Source organism: Manis pentadactyla, chromosome 1, assembly GCF_030020395.1.
Source record: "Manis pentadactyla isolate mManPen7 chromosome 1, mManPen7.hap1, whole genome shotgun sequence".
NCBI lineage: Eukaryota > Metazoa > Chordata > Mammalia > Pholidota > Manidae > Manis > Manis pentadactyla.
In genome coordinates, this window is record NC_080019.1 from 229951910 (window position 1) to 229969488 (window position 17579).

The 17579-nt window shown below is 36.5% G+C and overlaps 1 protein-coding gene and 1 pseudogene across 37 annotated transcripts in view; one reads left to right on the forward strand and one right to left on the reverse strand.

The window, feature by feature from the left end:
- The window catches only part of SLMAP (sarcolemma associated protein), a 120845-nt gene that overhangs the window by 79777 nt on the left and 23489 nt on the right, over positions 1 to 17579 (reverse strand). The window lies entirely within an intron of this gene.
- Positions 4980 to 17151, forward strand: LOC130678922 (pyruvate dehydrogenase E1 component subunit alpha, somatic form, mitochondrial-like; annotated as a pseudogene).

Genomic DNA, 17579 nt, shown 5'->3' on the forward strand with positions numbered 1-17579 from the left:
AAACCAAGAGATGGTTCTTCGAGAAAATAAACAAAATAGATAAGCCTCTAGCCAGACTTATTAAGAAGAAAAGAGAGTCAACACAAATCAACAGTATCAGAAACGAGAAAGGAAAAATCACGACGGACCCCACGGAAATGCAAAGAATTATTGGAGAATACTATGAAAACCTATATGCTAACAAGCTGGGAAACCTAGGAGAAATGGACAACTTCCTAGAAAAATATAACCTTCCAAGATTGACCCAGGAAGAAACAGAAAATCTAAACAGACCAATTACCAGCAACGAAATTGAAGCGGTAATCAAAAAACTACCAAAGAACAAAACCCCCGGGCCAGATGGATTTACCTCGGAATTTTATCAGACATACAGGGAAGACATAATACCCATTCTCCTTAAAGTTTTCCAAAAAATAGAGGAGGAGGGGATACTCCCAAACTCATTCTATGAAGCTAACATCACCCTAATACCAAAACCAGGCAAAGACCCCACCAAAAAAGAAAACTACAGACCAATATCCCTGATGAACGTAGATGCAAAAATACTCAACAAAATATTAGCAAACCCAATTCAAAAATACATCAAAAAGATCATACACCATGACCAAGTGGGATTCATCCCAGGGATGCAAGGATGGTACAACATTCGAAAGTCCATCAACATCATCCACCACATCAACAAAAAGAAAGACAAAAACCACATGATCATCTCCATAGATGCTGAAAAAGCATTTGACAAAGTTCAACATCCATTCATGATAAAAACTCTCAGCAAAATGGGAATAGAGGGCAAGTACCTCAACATAATAAAGGCCATCTATGATAAACCCACAGCCAACATTATATTGAACAGCGAGAAGCTGAAAGCATTTCCTCTGAGATCGGGAACTAGACAGGGATGCCCACTCTCTCCACTGTTATTTAACATAGTACTGGAGGTCCTAGCCATGGCAATCAGACAAAATAAAGAAATACAAGGAATCCAGATTGGTAAAGAAGAAGTTAAACTGTCACTATTTGCAGATGACATGATACTGTACATAAAAAACCCTAAAGACTCCACCCCAAAACTACTAGAACTGATATCGGAATACAGCAAAGTTGCAGGATACAAAATCAACACACAGAAATCTGTGGCTTTCCTACATACTAACAATGAACCAACAGAAAGAGAAATCAGGAAAACAACTCCATTCACAATTGCATCAAAAAAAATAAAATACCTAGGAATAAACCTAACCAAAGAAGTGAAAGACTTATACTCTGAAAACTACAAGTCACTCTTAAGAGAAATTAAAGGGGACACTAACAGATGGAAACTCATCCCATGCTCATGGCTAGGAAGAATTAATATCGTCAAAATGGCCATCCTGCCCAAAGCAATATACAGATTTGATGCAATCCCTATGAAACTACCAGCAACATTCTTCAATGAACTGGAACAAATAATTCAAAAATTCATATGGAAACACCAAAGACCCCGAATAGCCAAAGCAATCCTGAGAAGGAAGAATAAAGTAGGGGGGATCTCACTCCCCAACTTCAAGCTCTACTATAAAGCCATAGTAATCAAGACAATTTGGTACTGGCACAAGAGCAGAGCCACAGACCAATGGAACAGACTAGAGAATCCAGACATTAACCCAGACATATATGGTCAATTAATATTTGATAAAGGAGCCATGGACATACAATGGTGAAATGACAGTCTCTTCAACAGGTGGTGCTGGCAAAACTGGACAGCTACATGTAGGAGAATGAAACTGGACCATTGTCTAACCCCATATACAAAAGTAAACTCAAAATGGATCAAAGACCTGAATGTAAGCCATGAAACCATTAAACTCTTGGAAGAAAACATAGGCAAAAACCTCTTAGACATAAACATGAGTGACCTCTTCTTGAACATATCTCCCCGGGCAAGGAGAACAACAGCAAAAATGAGTAAGTGGGACTATATTAAGCTGAAAAGCTTCTATACAGCAAAAGACACCATCAATAGAACAAGAAGGATCCCTACAGTATGGGAGAATATATTTGAAAATGACACATCCAATAAAGGCTTGACGTCCAGAATATATAAGGAGCTCACACGCCTCAACAAACAAAAAACAAATAACCCAATTAAAAAATGGGCAGAGGAACTGAACAGACAGTTCTCCAAAAAAGAAATACAGATGGCCAACAGACACATGAAAAGATGCTCCACATCGCTAATTATCAGAGAAATGCAAATTAAAACTACAATGAGGTATCACCTCACACCAGTAAGGATGGCTGCCATCCAAAAGACAAACAACAACAAATGTTGGTGAGGCTGTGGAGAAAGGGGAACCCTCCTACACTGCTGGTGGGAATGTAAGTTAGTTCAACCATTGTGGAAAGCAGTATGGAGGTACATCAAAATGCTCAAAACAGACTTACCATTTGACCCAGGAATTGCACTCCTAGGAATTTACCCTAAGAACGCAGCAGTCAAGTTTGAGAAAGACAGATGCACCCCTATGTTTATTGCAGCACTATTTACAATAGCCAAGAATTGGAAGCAACCTAAATGTCCATCAACAGATGAATGGATAAAGAAGAGGTGGTACATATACACAATGGAATACTACTCAGCCATAAGAAAAGGGCAAATCCAACCATTTGCAGCAACATGGATGGAGCTGGAGGGTATTATGCTCAGTGAAACAAGCCAAATGGAGAAAGAGAAATACCAAATGATTTCACTTATCTGTGGAATATAAGAACAAAGGAAAAACTGAAGGAACAAAACAGCAGCAGAATCACAGAACTCAAGAATGGACTAACAGGTACCAAAGGGAAAGGGACTGGGGAGGATGGGTGGGTAGGGAGGGATAAGGGGGGGGAAGTAGGGGGGTATTAAGATTAACATGCATGGGGGGGTAGGAGAAAAGGGAGGGCTGTACAACACAGAGAAGGCAAGTAGTGATTCTACAACATTTTGCTATGCTGATGGTCAGTGACTGTAAAGGGGTTTATAGGGGAGACCTGGTATAGGGGAGAGCCTAGTAAACATAATATTCGTCATGTAAGTGTAGATTAGTGATACCAAAAACAAAGCAAAAAAAAAAAAAAAGGGCAGTTCCTGTGTGGTAACCTCCAACGAGTTCTACACAAGGGTATAAAGGGCATATAAAAGTGTAGGCAAAGGGTCTGTTTGTGTTTATACAGAGGATCAAAGCCTAATTGGGCTCCCCCGAAAATGAACTAAGATACGATATGAAAAAGAACTTCCAACATCTGCACTCTCTGGAAGACTCATGCCAGAAGATGATCATCAAAAAACCCCAACAAAGATCCACGCACTGCTACAGCTGTAGATGCACTCATACCACCAGTTCCTGGACTTGCCATGGGAATGAGGAAGGAGATATCTAAGCTGACCTGTGCATACAGTAAAACAACAAATTTGACTGGATCTATACTGTTGGAACTCAACCAAGAATTTGGAGAAGTGCAAATTGTAGCGCTCCAAAGTCTTACAACTACAGACTATTTACTGTTAAAAGAACATATGGCATGTGAACAGCCCCCAGGAATGGGTTGTTTTAATTTGTCTGATTTCTCTCAGACTGTTCAAGTTCAGTTGGACAATATCCACCATATCATAGATAAGTTTTCACAAATGCCTAAGGTGCCTAACTGGTTTTCTTGGTTTCACTGGAGATGGCTGGTAATTACAGGTATGCTTTGGTTATGTAACTATACTCCTATTATGTTAATGTGTGTGCGCAATTTAAGTAGTAGCTTAAAACCTATATATGCTGAAGTTACTCTACAAGAAGATATGTCAAAGAAATAATCAATCTTCCCATGTTTTCTTCCACCTGCTACTTCTATAGCTTTTCTTCTTCCTTCCTAATTACAACCCTTAAATAGAATTCGTGCCTCATATCAAATTTACCGAGTATCATAATTCTTCCAAGTGGTAAAGATACCTCAAGACAAATGCTGGGCATAGAAGCTACAGGGCATAAATATGCAAAGAGGTAAAAAGCTAACCTTTTCAAACAATAAGGCTTCCCTCTCACTTACCAACTTCACATTTCCCTGTATGGCCCCGGAAGATGACTGGTTAGCCAGAGACGGGTAAGATTCCTCAAGGGAGGAACAACCTAAGACAGGCACAGTCGCAGGGGGGCCATCAGGTGAGAAATTGGGGATCAACAGAGGTGAGGCTTAGAACCTCACCCCCCCTGTTCTGAGAGAAATCTTCTGCATACGTGGATGTTTTATTGCCCTTGTCTAGCTTGGATTAACACATAGTCTACAGGCACACACCTGATCATCTACATTTGCTCTCTTACAACACTAAACTATGTTTTCTACCTTTATCTTGTATCTACCTACCACTTCAGCATTTTATTAAAAATAATAATAATAAAGAGAGAAATGTGGTATCCACATATAAATCAAGTATAAAAACCAAATGAGTATTCATATTTGAACTGACTGTTTATAGTTCATAATGCATGAGCAAAACCGAATGCTTCTGTGATGACTGCCCTTGTACTGTTCACTATGTAACTTATTCATTATGTAAGAATTTGTTCTCCATGTAAGAACTTGTTTGTTATGCCTCAGAAGATTGGAGACTGACGAAAATTAGGCTTGGGGTGGATTAATGATTGTGCATTGAGCATTGACTCCCCTATACAGAATTTTATTGTCATTAACAACCATTTGATCAATAAATATGAGAGATGCCCTCACAAAAAAAAAGGACAGACTTCCAATGGTAAAATAAATAAGTAACCGGGATGTAATGTATAGCATAAGGAATATAGTCAAGATATTGCAACAGCTTGGTAGGGTGATAGCTGGAACCTAGAATTATGTATATAAATGTTCTACCACTGTGTTGTACACTTGAAACTAATGTAATGTAATACTGTGCGTCAACTACCCTTCAAGAAAAAATAATTATTTAAAAAAAAAAAAAAGAAATGAGCACTAACTAAAGGGGAAGGTGGGTCAAGATAATTTTTCTGATAAAAGAAAAGTCACACTGTCTCGTATTGACAAGAACGATCTAGTAGAGAGGAGGGGCACTTGGCCCAACCCAAAGGATTCAGAAGAGGCTTCCAGAAGGAGCTGTCCCATGCTGAGTCATGAGGGCTGAGTAAGAGTGAGTCAGGAAGAGCGGGGAGGGGACTGAAACAGCGTGAGCAGAGGTAGCAAACACCACAATGTGCAGGGAGGGGTTGCTGGGTGGGGGCGAGGCGGCAGGAGGGGCTGGCTTGTGAAGTACAAGGCTTGAGAATGACAGAGAGGAGGCTGGAGAGGGAAGCAGTGGCCAGGCCTTTGTAGAAGCATTTAGCAGTCCAACCCTTATCACTCAGATGACGGGGGACAGGGGACTTGCACTATAGGGTTTAGCAGGCAAGTACTGAGGTCAAACTGACACTTCACTCAGGGAGCAAATGGCTAGGAGGTGCAGATGGAAGGCAGGGAGGCCAATCATGAGGCTACTGAAGTGAAGAAATAGTAAGGTTCTAAACTAGGAGAGTGCTAGAAGTAGTGAAAGGGGCTTAGGGACAGGTCCTAGGTGCTCACTGCTGACAGCAGCAGTTTTTCGCACTAGCTACTGGGCAGATGATAATGCCATTACCTGTACTGGGAAATACTGAGGGGGGTAGTACATGACTATTTCAGTTCAGAGTATATTGCTTTTGAAGTCTCTATAGGACATCCAAGTGAGTAAATGTAAGGAGGCAGAGGGTAGAAAGTTCAGACCCGGGGACTCCAGATACCTGAAAGGCAGCAGCATTTGAGTGGTTGTTAAAATTATTGTAATATATGAGATGGTCCCAAAATAACACTTACAGGGAAGACAATGATGGAGCTTTTAAGGAACATGAACCTTTAAGGAGAAATTAGTAGAGAAAATGCTTGACAGAATTTCAGGTGGGAGAGTCAGAAAGGGACTAGAAAACAGGAAAAGAAGCATCCAAGAAGCCAGGGAAACAGCCATGGTTCACAGCTCTACCAGTGTAAGAAGAAATGCTGCTGTGACCTGAATAAGCTGGCAGAGAGCAACGCTGATCAAGGAAAGTCAAATCGGACTTTCCAATTCTGTTTTAGTAATTTTTCAAAAATTCAAAGAACCTGTGAGGCCATTTCTTCCTGAGGTCCTTAGTCAAGCCAATCTGAGCGATAAAGACCGAAGGAACTACATACAGTTGTACCACTACCTGTAGTGAAGATTATTTCAACTTTTGGTAGAAAAATATCTATGGATGCTCTATAAAAAGAAAACTGGTAATATATTTCTTAACAAACCAAAACATGTTGACAAGCATAATAAAAATAGGGAAATTTTTACTTTTAATCATTCCTAACTTTTTTGATTGTTATATATTACCACACCTATGACTTCACATCAACCCAACTAACACTATAAAAATCATACAGCCTTATATAACAAGGAAAAGTATTTAAGCATGGATGATGTAGAAACCTATAATGTTAGTACTAGGGAAAAATAAGAACAACACAATAAAAATTTACCTAAAATGGAAAGAATCTCTGGAATAAAAAGATAACTTGAAAGATATGGGGAGTGGGGGGAACAGAGCAAGGATCAACTTCCATTTCTTGATTTTAGCTCTACGTTATCACTTTTTGGCAGACTATTTACCATACTAAAAAATCACTTACTCGTGGATGGCCATACTGTAGTGTACTAACTGGGCGTGACTCACAAGTGTTTGGTCCCATCCATGCAGGAGACCTCCACAAAGGACTTAAAAAACACCAACAGGAAGCATATTTTCAGATGAGCCCCTAAAGCACAATCAGTGAAGCATAGAAAGGATGCAACAGAATTATTGGCTGGAAATGGGCAAGTTAATAGCATTTTCTTGGAGTGGGGTGGGGGTAACTCCCAAGGTGAGTCACTGGATTAAAGAACAACTGGATCTAGGATTTAGCCAAAGCTGGAAAAGCAGGATACAGGCCACAGCAGAGCAAACATGCACTCTCGAGGCCAGAAAGAAAAAAAGCCCCACTGGGTCAGTGCCTCCGGAGTTTGGGTGAGTCACAGAGACAGAGGAGAGGGGAAAGCATGACCAGACTGAACTTCAGCACGTGGAAAAAATCTGTTTTTCACAATAAGCAAAAGTTGGAAAAAAGATAAGCTGTTTACTTACCTTTGGTTTACTCCCTCCCTTATTAATTTATATTAAGACATTTTAATTGCACTTAAAAAAGTTAGAATCAAAGTTACCTGAGATTCTTACTGCTCCAAGGATCTGGACAGGCTTTGCCATACTGCTTTGCACGTGGACTAGACCAACTTACAAAGCTAACATCACTATCACAATCTTTCTAGCAGTAGGTATTTTGATTTTTTGCTAATTTAATATAACCAATTTGTAAAATATTTATTTCTGTGGTTCCTAGCAAGAATAAATGTTTATTTACTACATATACTCATCTTGGATGAACTGACTACTTGTTTCTTTTGGCTTGTTTATCTACAATAATCTTGATGGCATTCTTTTATATTAGAAAGGGCATTTTACATGTTTTGTATAATCATTTTTTTTGTCATAATAAATGAAAATGATGCCCTATTTTTATCTTTCTCATTTTTCATAGAACCAAAGTTTTTGATATTTATTTAGATGCTTGCTGACTGTATTTGCCTTCACTTGGTGTTAGGCTATAGTAATTGCTCCTCTACCAATTAATCCTACTACACAATCATACTGCATGTCTTAGGAGGCTTTCACTTGTTTGCTCCAATCACTGCACTTTAAACTCTTTTATATCATTAAAAGAAACAGTTTTTGTGGCTAAGTAATGACATGAAATTTAACGGGTTCCAAGCAATTCTACTCCTAGATATCCACACAAGAGAATACTGTATACAAATGTTGCTAGTAGCATTGTTCATAATAACCAGAAGTTGGAAGCAATCCAAATGTTCATCAACCACTGAATAAATAAGATGGATCAGCAATAAAAATGAATGAACTACTGGTACATTCTACAACATAGATGAACTTCAAAAACATAATGCTACGTCAAAGAAGCCACTCAGAATGACTGTATGTAGCAGGATTTTGTCTATCTGATATTTCTAGAATATGCAAATCTATACAGACAGAAAGCAGATCAGTGTTTACCTAAGGCTGGATGTAAGATCAAGGACTGAATGCAAATGTGCACAAAGGAATTTTTTGGGATGATGGGCCAGTTTTATAGCTGGACTGTGGTGATGGTTGAAAAACTACAGATTTCCTAAAAATCATTAACTGCAAGCCAACTCAACTTACCTTTACAATTGGAGAATTTTATGGAGTGTAAATTATACCTCAATAAAACTGCTTTTGAAAAGCCAATGAACAGAGGAAAGATAAAAAAGAATATACTGATAGCAGCAGTAACATTTTTAATAATAAATATTCGGTGCTTCCAAGTGTGACATAAGAGACATTTTCACAAGCTGGTTATGGGAGTATAAATTGGTATAACCTGTCTAGAAAACAGTTTGAGAAGGTATACCATGGGAGCTTCAAAAATGTACCTTTCATTTACTTCTGAGAATCAAGCCTAAAGAAGTAATAAAAAAATATGAAAAATAGGCATAAAGATATTCAGCAAAGCAAAATTTATAATTGTTATAAAAAATGAAAACCATAGAAATATACAAAAATGGAAGAAAGGTTAAGAAAATTAAAGCCCATCCATGAATACTGCACACCCTTAAAAATGTTGATAGGTGTATGGCCCAGTGCAGAGAATGACATCATTGCCACCACCACCACCGCCTAAGCTCAGGAGGATGATGCTCTAAGGGGAGAATACTCAGTTATCTGCCTGTCATGGTTAGCAGTGCTGGTAGCATATCCTATAACTTTGCAAATGAGGCAACCTTTGAAATGAAGAAATGTGACCTTCATGAGGGAAGAGGGATGCCAATGGGTCAGGATGGAACAGACTGTTCGCCAATGGAATTAACAGAAAATTATTCGTGGTTTGTCATTTGTGTAATGTCAGGAAGCTGGTAGGTGGTCTGAGGTTGGGATTAACACTGCAGATCATCTCATCACAGCCTAGTGGGCTCAGTGCTTCAACTTTACTTATGGACCTTCTGTCCCGTAAATGTGTAGCATTTACAGGACAAAGAGAAGGCAGTGCTAAGGCAGAAGTAGGACCAATGCACCTGTACACCAAGAGCTTCCACTAGGCCTGGGAGCTAACGGTCTGGCCTGTGAGTGTAGTGGAAAAGAAGGGGTCTGCTTGACTTTATATTTGTAGCTTACAACTTGGCAGCTTTGTGGAAATCCCATTTATTTTTATCTGTGAGAATAACTGCTACGGAATGGGAGCATCTGTTGAGAGAGAAGCAGCCAGCACTGATTACTACAAGAGAGGCAATTTTATTCCTGGGCTAAAGGCAGATGGAGTGGAGGTTCCATATGTGCAGGAGGCAGCAAAGACTGCAGCTGCGTGCTGCAGATCTGTAAAGGGGACCCTGCTGACGGAGCTTCAGACTTACCACTACCAAGGACACAGTATGAGTGATCCTGGAGTCAGTTATCGTACACAGAAGACATTCAAGCAGTAAGAAGAGTAACCTTGTTATGCTTCTCAAAGTCAGAATAGGACACAGCAATACTGCCAGTGTTGAAAAATTACAAGGAAATTGATGTTTAAATAAAGAAAAAATTGAGAATATGGTCCCGTTTGTTAGTTGATCCTGAACCACCTTCGTAAGCCATCATACCTACAGCAGCAATCTACCTTTTGAAGTTTATGGTGCAGATCAGTGGATCAAGTTTAAGTAGATCATTTAAAGGAAGACTGCAAGTCTTATTATGCCCTCAATGAAGCAGTCCCAGTCAACTTTAAGAAACTTTATGATCTCAACTTTAAGAGTAATAAAATGCATAAAACAAACAAAACCATCTGTAATTGTGTTTTTGCTATGCTATAAAATTAAGTTTAAAAAGTTGGGGGTGAAAATGTAATGGGTTCCAAAGATCTAATGGTGTAGCGAAAAGTACATCTTCCCTATGGCCCCCAGTGTTCCAATTTCCCTCCACAGAAGCAAACAAGTTACCAGTCACCTCTACATTAAAAAATGAATTTTTAGAAAACTGAAACCAACCAACAAAAAAAGCTCAAAATGTTTAAAGCTCATAAATTCTTACATTTAGAAAGAAAAACATGGAAGGAGAAATATAAACACTATAACAAACATGAACCAAGTAGCAGAAGATATAAAAAAGAAAAGCATACACTTGGGGAATCTGGAGGCAGTGAGTTAAATCTCTGGGAAGACAGAATAAAGTATTTGACATGTAGGGTAGGAACTCTCTTGTATCTATAGTTACACAAATAATTCATCCTAAAATAAAATCCAACCCCTAAGGCAAGCAGAGCTTTCCCCTCTTCTGTCACTGAGTCACAAAGCTGTCTCAGACTGATTTCTGTGCATCAAGCCAGAAGACACACTACTCTTCTGTTATGAGGACTAGCTGGTACATTTTATGAACAAAATTTATTACAATTAGAGGAAAATATCCTTTAATATTTATTATGAGTAAATTGTATCCCTTCACTGTAGCAGTCAAATCCCGGCATCTTGCTTCCTTGCAATGTTACTCTACTAATGATTCTCTAACACAGAAATAACGGTCCCCATAGTGGTCTGCTTACTGCAGCTACACCATGCCAAGAAGAGAGGAGCTTCTGCTTCTGAAGATCTAAGAATTAAACATATTAAAATACAACTTTCATTCTTACTGCTAGTAGGGAAAAATATAATCATCTTCATTATGACTGCCATTATAAACCGAGGTACCACAGAGTTGCTCACAGACAAAAATTTCCAAAGCAATGGAATAGCTGAGTCACTCTTCACTGAAGACTTAAGTGTCACATCAGAGTCAGTGAAAGAAAATGATACAATAGTATAAAAGTCCTCTACTTCTGTAGTTTCTGTTCAGAGTTCCAAAATAAACTTCAAACTGGTTGTTGACTCTGAAAGTGATTTTCACATGCTCAGGTTTATCTCTTAAAGCACTTGGATACATTCTTTTTGGGGGATTAAACTAAATAACATTTATGCATCACCTGAGTTACACTAGAGGTCTACCAACTTCTAGCTGAGTTTACCCTATGTTAGCTTTTCCTAGAACAGGTCATTGGGCTGTAACATTCCCTTGGACTTGATGCCATTTCCTAAGTTTAAACTGAACCATCAGTTGCGGAAAAATGGGTATAGTCTAACAGCCTATGCAACTTAATTACTGATAGATTAAGCTGCACATAGCTTCAGAACAAAAACAATCTAGAAAATCAAGTATGAGATTTTTACTGCTTTTAAAAAGGTGTTGAAAAACTCCTGATGAGGTAACTTAGGCCCCAAAGAAGCTGCCTGTACAAGAACACAACATAAATAAGCTAAGCTGGGGGAGTGGCCAGGACTCCAAAATACTCTCACAAATCAATAGTCTCTACATCCCCAAAATATGTAAATAGAAAGGTAGTTAAATTTCAAATGATAGAAAAATTTAAGAACTACTCGACTAAAAATATAATTGGCAATAAATGACTGTACTGGAAAGGACCTTATAAACCAGAAAAAATAGTTAACATTGATTAAGTCCTTACTGTGTGCCTTATTAAGTGCCTTACTGATTGTGTATCTCACAATCCCCCCGTGAGACACTATTATCCCCATAAACAAGAACACTGAGGCACAGGTAGGTTAGATTCCCAAGCAAATAAGAAAAACCAGGATATTAGCCCATACAGTGACCTCCACAGCTATAGTCCTTAACTCCCTTCTTTTGACCTCCCAGTTCTTAACCACTCTACTATCCTACCTTTTTAGTTTTAGTCCAACACCTCATTCTGCAAATGAGGAAACTGTCTCAGAGGAAGAGAAAAATATATTGAAGGCTCAAAACTATTTGATAGCAGCACTAGTACTAGGACTCAGGTTTCCTATTCAGATGATGCATTTCTGCTTCACAATGGGCTTTTCCCCCCATTTAGTCTTTTTCAAAAATAATTTGTTTTTCTGAGCATAAAATAGTTATTGTTGAAGTCAGGAGAGTATAAAAAAGTACAGAAGAAAATTAAAATCCTTCCTCCCAGCTTCCAAGGATAACCACTGTCAACAGTTTAACGTATTTCTTTATAGGAACTGCAAGATGAGCAATCCACTTCCTTGCCCCATATTTTTAAAGATGTTTAGAGACATACTTCATATACAGTTGTATATTTATTTGACATGTTCATATCATTATTCTCCTGTGACATTAAATATTTTTTGAAAATATGACTAAATGACAAATGACATTGCATAAATTTCATTAATTTATTTAACCATAGTCTACTGACTATATATGGTAGCTTTTTTGCAATTAGCCTCTGTGATGAAATTCTTATACACACATCTTTATATCTCTGGTAATGTTCTTAGATTAAATCCCTAGAAGTGACATTACTGAGTTAAAGGGTATATACTTTATCTATACACTAAAGAATATCTAACACTTAGGTGGTGCTTACAACTATTCTAAGTGCTTCACAGATATTGGCTTGTCTTAATCCTTGCGACAATCCTATGAAGGAGAAAATGAATGCCCAGAGAGAACAAGTACCTCACTCAAGATCATACAGCTAGAAAGAGACACAGCCAGGATTCACACCTGGTAGTCAGGCTCCAGGATCCATGATCTTAATAACTATGCTGGACTATTTTCATTTCACACTTTTAACCACAAGATGCCAAGTCTCCTAGAAGTTTATCACAAATACACAAAAATCATCTCAGGAACCTATATTATAGTAAAAATTTCAGGAGATTCTCAAGTTTGAAATCTACTATTCTAATCTAAAAAGTTTTAAAGCAAACATTTAATAAGCAGTTCCTATAAAAGTTTTGATAGTTAAATTAATGTTTTAAATAGAGATGGAAGGGCCAAACAAGAGATTACTCAAAAATGGGTAAGTTAAATCTTCATGAACTTGGATTAGGCAGCGGCTTCTTAGATATTAAGCCAAAAGCACAAGTAACAATATAAATTTAAAATGTTATGATTAAAAATTATTCAAGAAATAAAAAAATAAATTGAACTTCATCAAAATTAAGAACAGATGTGCTACATAAGATATCACCAAAACAGATATTATATGATTCCACTCACATGAGACACCTAAAATAGGCAAATTCATTAGAGCTACAAAGTAGAAATATCAGTTATTAGGAGCTGGGGGAGGAGAAGAAAGGTAGTTATTGTTTAATGGGTACAGTCTCTGGGATGATGGAAAAGATCTGGAAATAGATGAAGGTGATGGTTACATAACACTGTGAATGTATTTAATCCTGCTAAAAGGTACACTTAATATGGTAAAAATAGTAAATTTTATATTAGATGTATTTTATCATATTATAAAAAAAGGCACCAATCAAGAGAATCTATAGAAAAAAATGCTTACAAATCATTCCTTTGATGAAGGAATTGGATCCAAATATACAACTTCACAATAAAAAGATAAATAGTCTAATTTTTAAAATGGGGAAAGGATATAAACAGACATTTCTCAAAAAAAAAACAAAAACAAATGGACAGTAAGTACCTGGAAAGTTGTTAAACATCATTAGTTACTAAGGAGATGCAATTCAAAAAGACAAGGAGATACCACTTCATACTCACTAGGCGGCTACAATAAAAAAGACAGGCAATAACAAGTGTTGCCCAGGAAGTGGAGAAATTGAACCTTCATACACCGCTGGTAGGAATGTAAACTAGTACAGCCACTTAGGAAAACAGTTTGGCAGTTCTTCAAAATGTTAAATATGGAGTTACAATATAGCCCAGCAATTCTACTCCTAGCTATAGAACCAAGAGAACTGAAGACATGATCACATAAGCACTGTACGCATGTATGTCCACAGCGGCATTATTCATAATAGCCAAAAAGTAGAAACAACCCAAATATCCATCAACTGATGGGTGAATGGATAAACGAAATGTAGTATATCCCTTCAATGGATATTATTTGGCAATAATAGGTACAAAGTATCCATATATGATACAACATGGATGAACCTTGAAAACACTGCTGAGTGGAAGAGGCCAAACATGTTACATGGTTAATGAAGCCAAAAGGCCACATGTTATATGATTCCATTTACATAAAAAATCCAGATAGGCTAATCTATAGAGACAGGAAGTAGATTAGTAGTTGTCAGGTGCTGGGAGAGGAGAAAATGAGGAGTGATGGCTACTGGGTATAGTATTTATTGGGAAAATGAAAATGCTCTGGAATTAAATAGTGATAATAGCTGTCTATTTTCTGAATATGCTAAAAAACACTCAAGTGAACACTGTAAACAATTAAAAATAAACTAAAAATGTGATTAGAAATTCATGATAAGGGTATATATTTTGAAATAAGATACTTAGAAGTGGTAATTTAAGACTGTCAAGTGTGTAAATTTTGAGACAGAATCAGGGTGAAAAGTACACTTTGGATTTTCCATAGACAGTGGAAAACAAAGATGGAGATAATCAAAACTGTCAAGAAATTAAGAACTAGGAAAGGACGGTGTCATGTGAACAAAAGTTTGAAAAGTCCCATTAAAATTCTTGCTGAGGAAGATGGAAAAGTGAATTTCAGAGTTTGTTTTCAGGGAGGAAAAAGGATAACCACCTAAAATAAACAAAACCATTCAAGGCCTCATCTAAGAGGTTTCTTGATGACTTTAAGAAATAATTAAAGTAAACATTTACATATTAGTAAAGAATAAGGTCCAGAAGATACACATATGATCAAACTGTATAAAACTAAAGGAGATATGGACAAAATGTAGAGCACTAGTAATGGAGGGCAAAACTGAAATCTAACCAGAATACTTTGGGATATATAATAGTATTGCTTTTACAGAGCAAATGCATAGAACAAGATGAAATGAACTTCACTGGTTTCCCTGTCAATTGAAAAAAAACCCACTTGTCCTAAATAGACTAAGGTGATCGTAAAAGATGGCTGATGGCACACTGCACACTAGAATACCAGCTCCATGGGGCCAGAGGCTTTGTTTTAACTCAGCCTGGCACTGAGAAAATGTTCAAGAGTAATGGCTGAATGAGTCAACAGCACTCTAAAGTCTACAGAATACTATGTACACATTTTAGGAATTCATGTCTAGATTAGGGAATTCTACATAGCTAGAAATGGAATTTTCATAACAAAAAGCCAGATATATCTGAGACCTAAAACTGGAGTTTCAGGGAAGAAAAGAATTTCCCTCTAAATGCCACACTGACTAGAGGCAGATAAGAAGCCTGTATAACTAACTTGCTTGCGTTAAGTGTTTACACATGTTCATAAATTTCCTTTATTTTTTACATTGTCAGCATAATGAAAAATATGAGTCCATATACTTCTAAAGGGCTAAATGGTAAAACTAACTAACTATACATAACTTAGATTCATCATGGTAAAATTAAAGGAACACACAATGTAGAAGATAAAATCCCCTAAAGATGACGATATGATTTATGGAAAATTATAATAGACAAAAGCAGTATCTCAGAGATCTAAGGAGAAAATATAAAACTCAACTGTTAAAACCTATTCAATATGAACTAAACTTAGAACAATGAACACAGAAGTAAGACAAAGCCCTCCAACATTAAAGAAATTTAATCCAGGATAACAGGCAAGAATAAAACTATAGCACAGTGATAAATATCATAACAGTGATAGGACAACTTCTAATAATGACTGATTTGGCTACTTAAAAGCTTATATGGAGAATTAAAAAAAAGACACATCTTACTATAAAGCATTAGCACCTGCATTAAAGGCTTCTATATCTGTCACATGAATAGTAAAATCAATACCAGGAAAATTAATTTTATGTGAAATTATCATTAAGAAGGTTACATTTAAATACTTAATCAACACAATGATGACAAAATTTTGTTGTAAATCAAAGTACTCTGTTGTTAGAATAATGACTAATCTGACTAGTTAGTTCATTTCTTCTCACTGTTCTTTTTAAACAAAATACCTGCAGGCAACAGACATGTAATTAAAGCTATAGTTCAAGTTCAAACAACACCCTTTGAACACACTAAAATGATAGCCCACTAAAATGTCCTGTCCTACTTCTCACATTCGAATACTGTTTTAGATTTACCTCTAAGAAGGACTTTATCCGAATCTAAAACACCAAGCAAAATTTGAGGTGAAATGATATATCACTTTCCATTAATAGATATGTCTTTATATGGATCAGTTTCAACTCTAAAGTTTAGTAAAGGAGATGTAAATTGGTTAAGTATGAGATCTCTATTACTTTCTAAAATTCCAAGTTTTGAGTAGCTTATGTAAGCAAGTTTAGACGCTATGCCAAAAAACAAGCAATTTTTGGAGTTTTCTGTTGACATACGAGTTCATTTCATAGTTTTTTGAAAATTATACTAAAACTACTGAAATGAACCTTTAAGTAGGCATAACTTAGAAAATTAATCATACCTTAACCTTTTTTTTAGTCCTCAAACTGTTTTTCAAGATCCTGAGAAATTTACACTGTTTCGTGCATGCTTTCTTAGTAGCAGAGCGGATTCAGGAAGTGACAGTGCACATTCCGGGTTTTGACATACCTACTTTACAATAGAAAACATTATGCAAGTAAAAGAGTGCTAAGGTTCAGAACTGCAACACATGCTAAATAAAATGGTACTCTTTGCAAAGTAAGACTGCTGCTATCTACTTACACTGGGCCAAAACTTATTAAAATACCATTCCTCCAAAATCTCCTTCTACCCCATCCCCTGCTCAGTGTAAGTTTTCCATCCTAGAACTTATAAAATGTATTTAAAATACATATTTCTGTACACCTTTATTATCTTTACATTCATGGATATGACTCTCTAAAATTGAAAATACCTTGTTCGACCCCTTTGCTCCAAAGTAATATATGTTTCTCTATTAAATTTTGAGTGAATTTTAAATATTTCTCTCTAAAATTAACTATAGTACTTTATTTCTAACTACCTAGTTTATGAAACAGTTCCACATACATGACCGTATTTTATACAGTAAAAATTCAGAAGAATTCTTAAGACTTAGGTGTTCAATTAATAATTACTTAATACCTTCATTTTTACTTAATGTTGGACCTATACATATTTAGCACCTATCACAAAAACAAGAATACAAAACTGAAAAACTATCATAAAATTAGATAAATAGAAAACAAGTGATTAAAGTAGCATAAAATTAGTAACAGAATTTTGTAATTCATAAAATGTATCTCTTATTGAAAAAATATTTAGATTTTACCAGTGTTTCACATTTTTTTTAAACCTTGGTTTGTAAGTTTCTATAACCATAGTTAGGTGTTTGTCAGGTTGGTACTAAAACATTTAACTCTTTTTTTAAGTATTATAGGAGTTATGCTAAAAATTTAATTTTGGCCAAATGTAAATTAACTATCAATCACCCCCAAATTAAGAAGTCCTTAGAGAGTCTCTCGTTCATATTCTTTGGATATAATAAGAGCTGGATATACA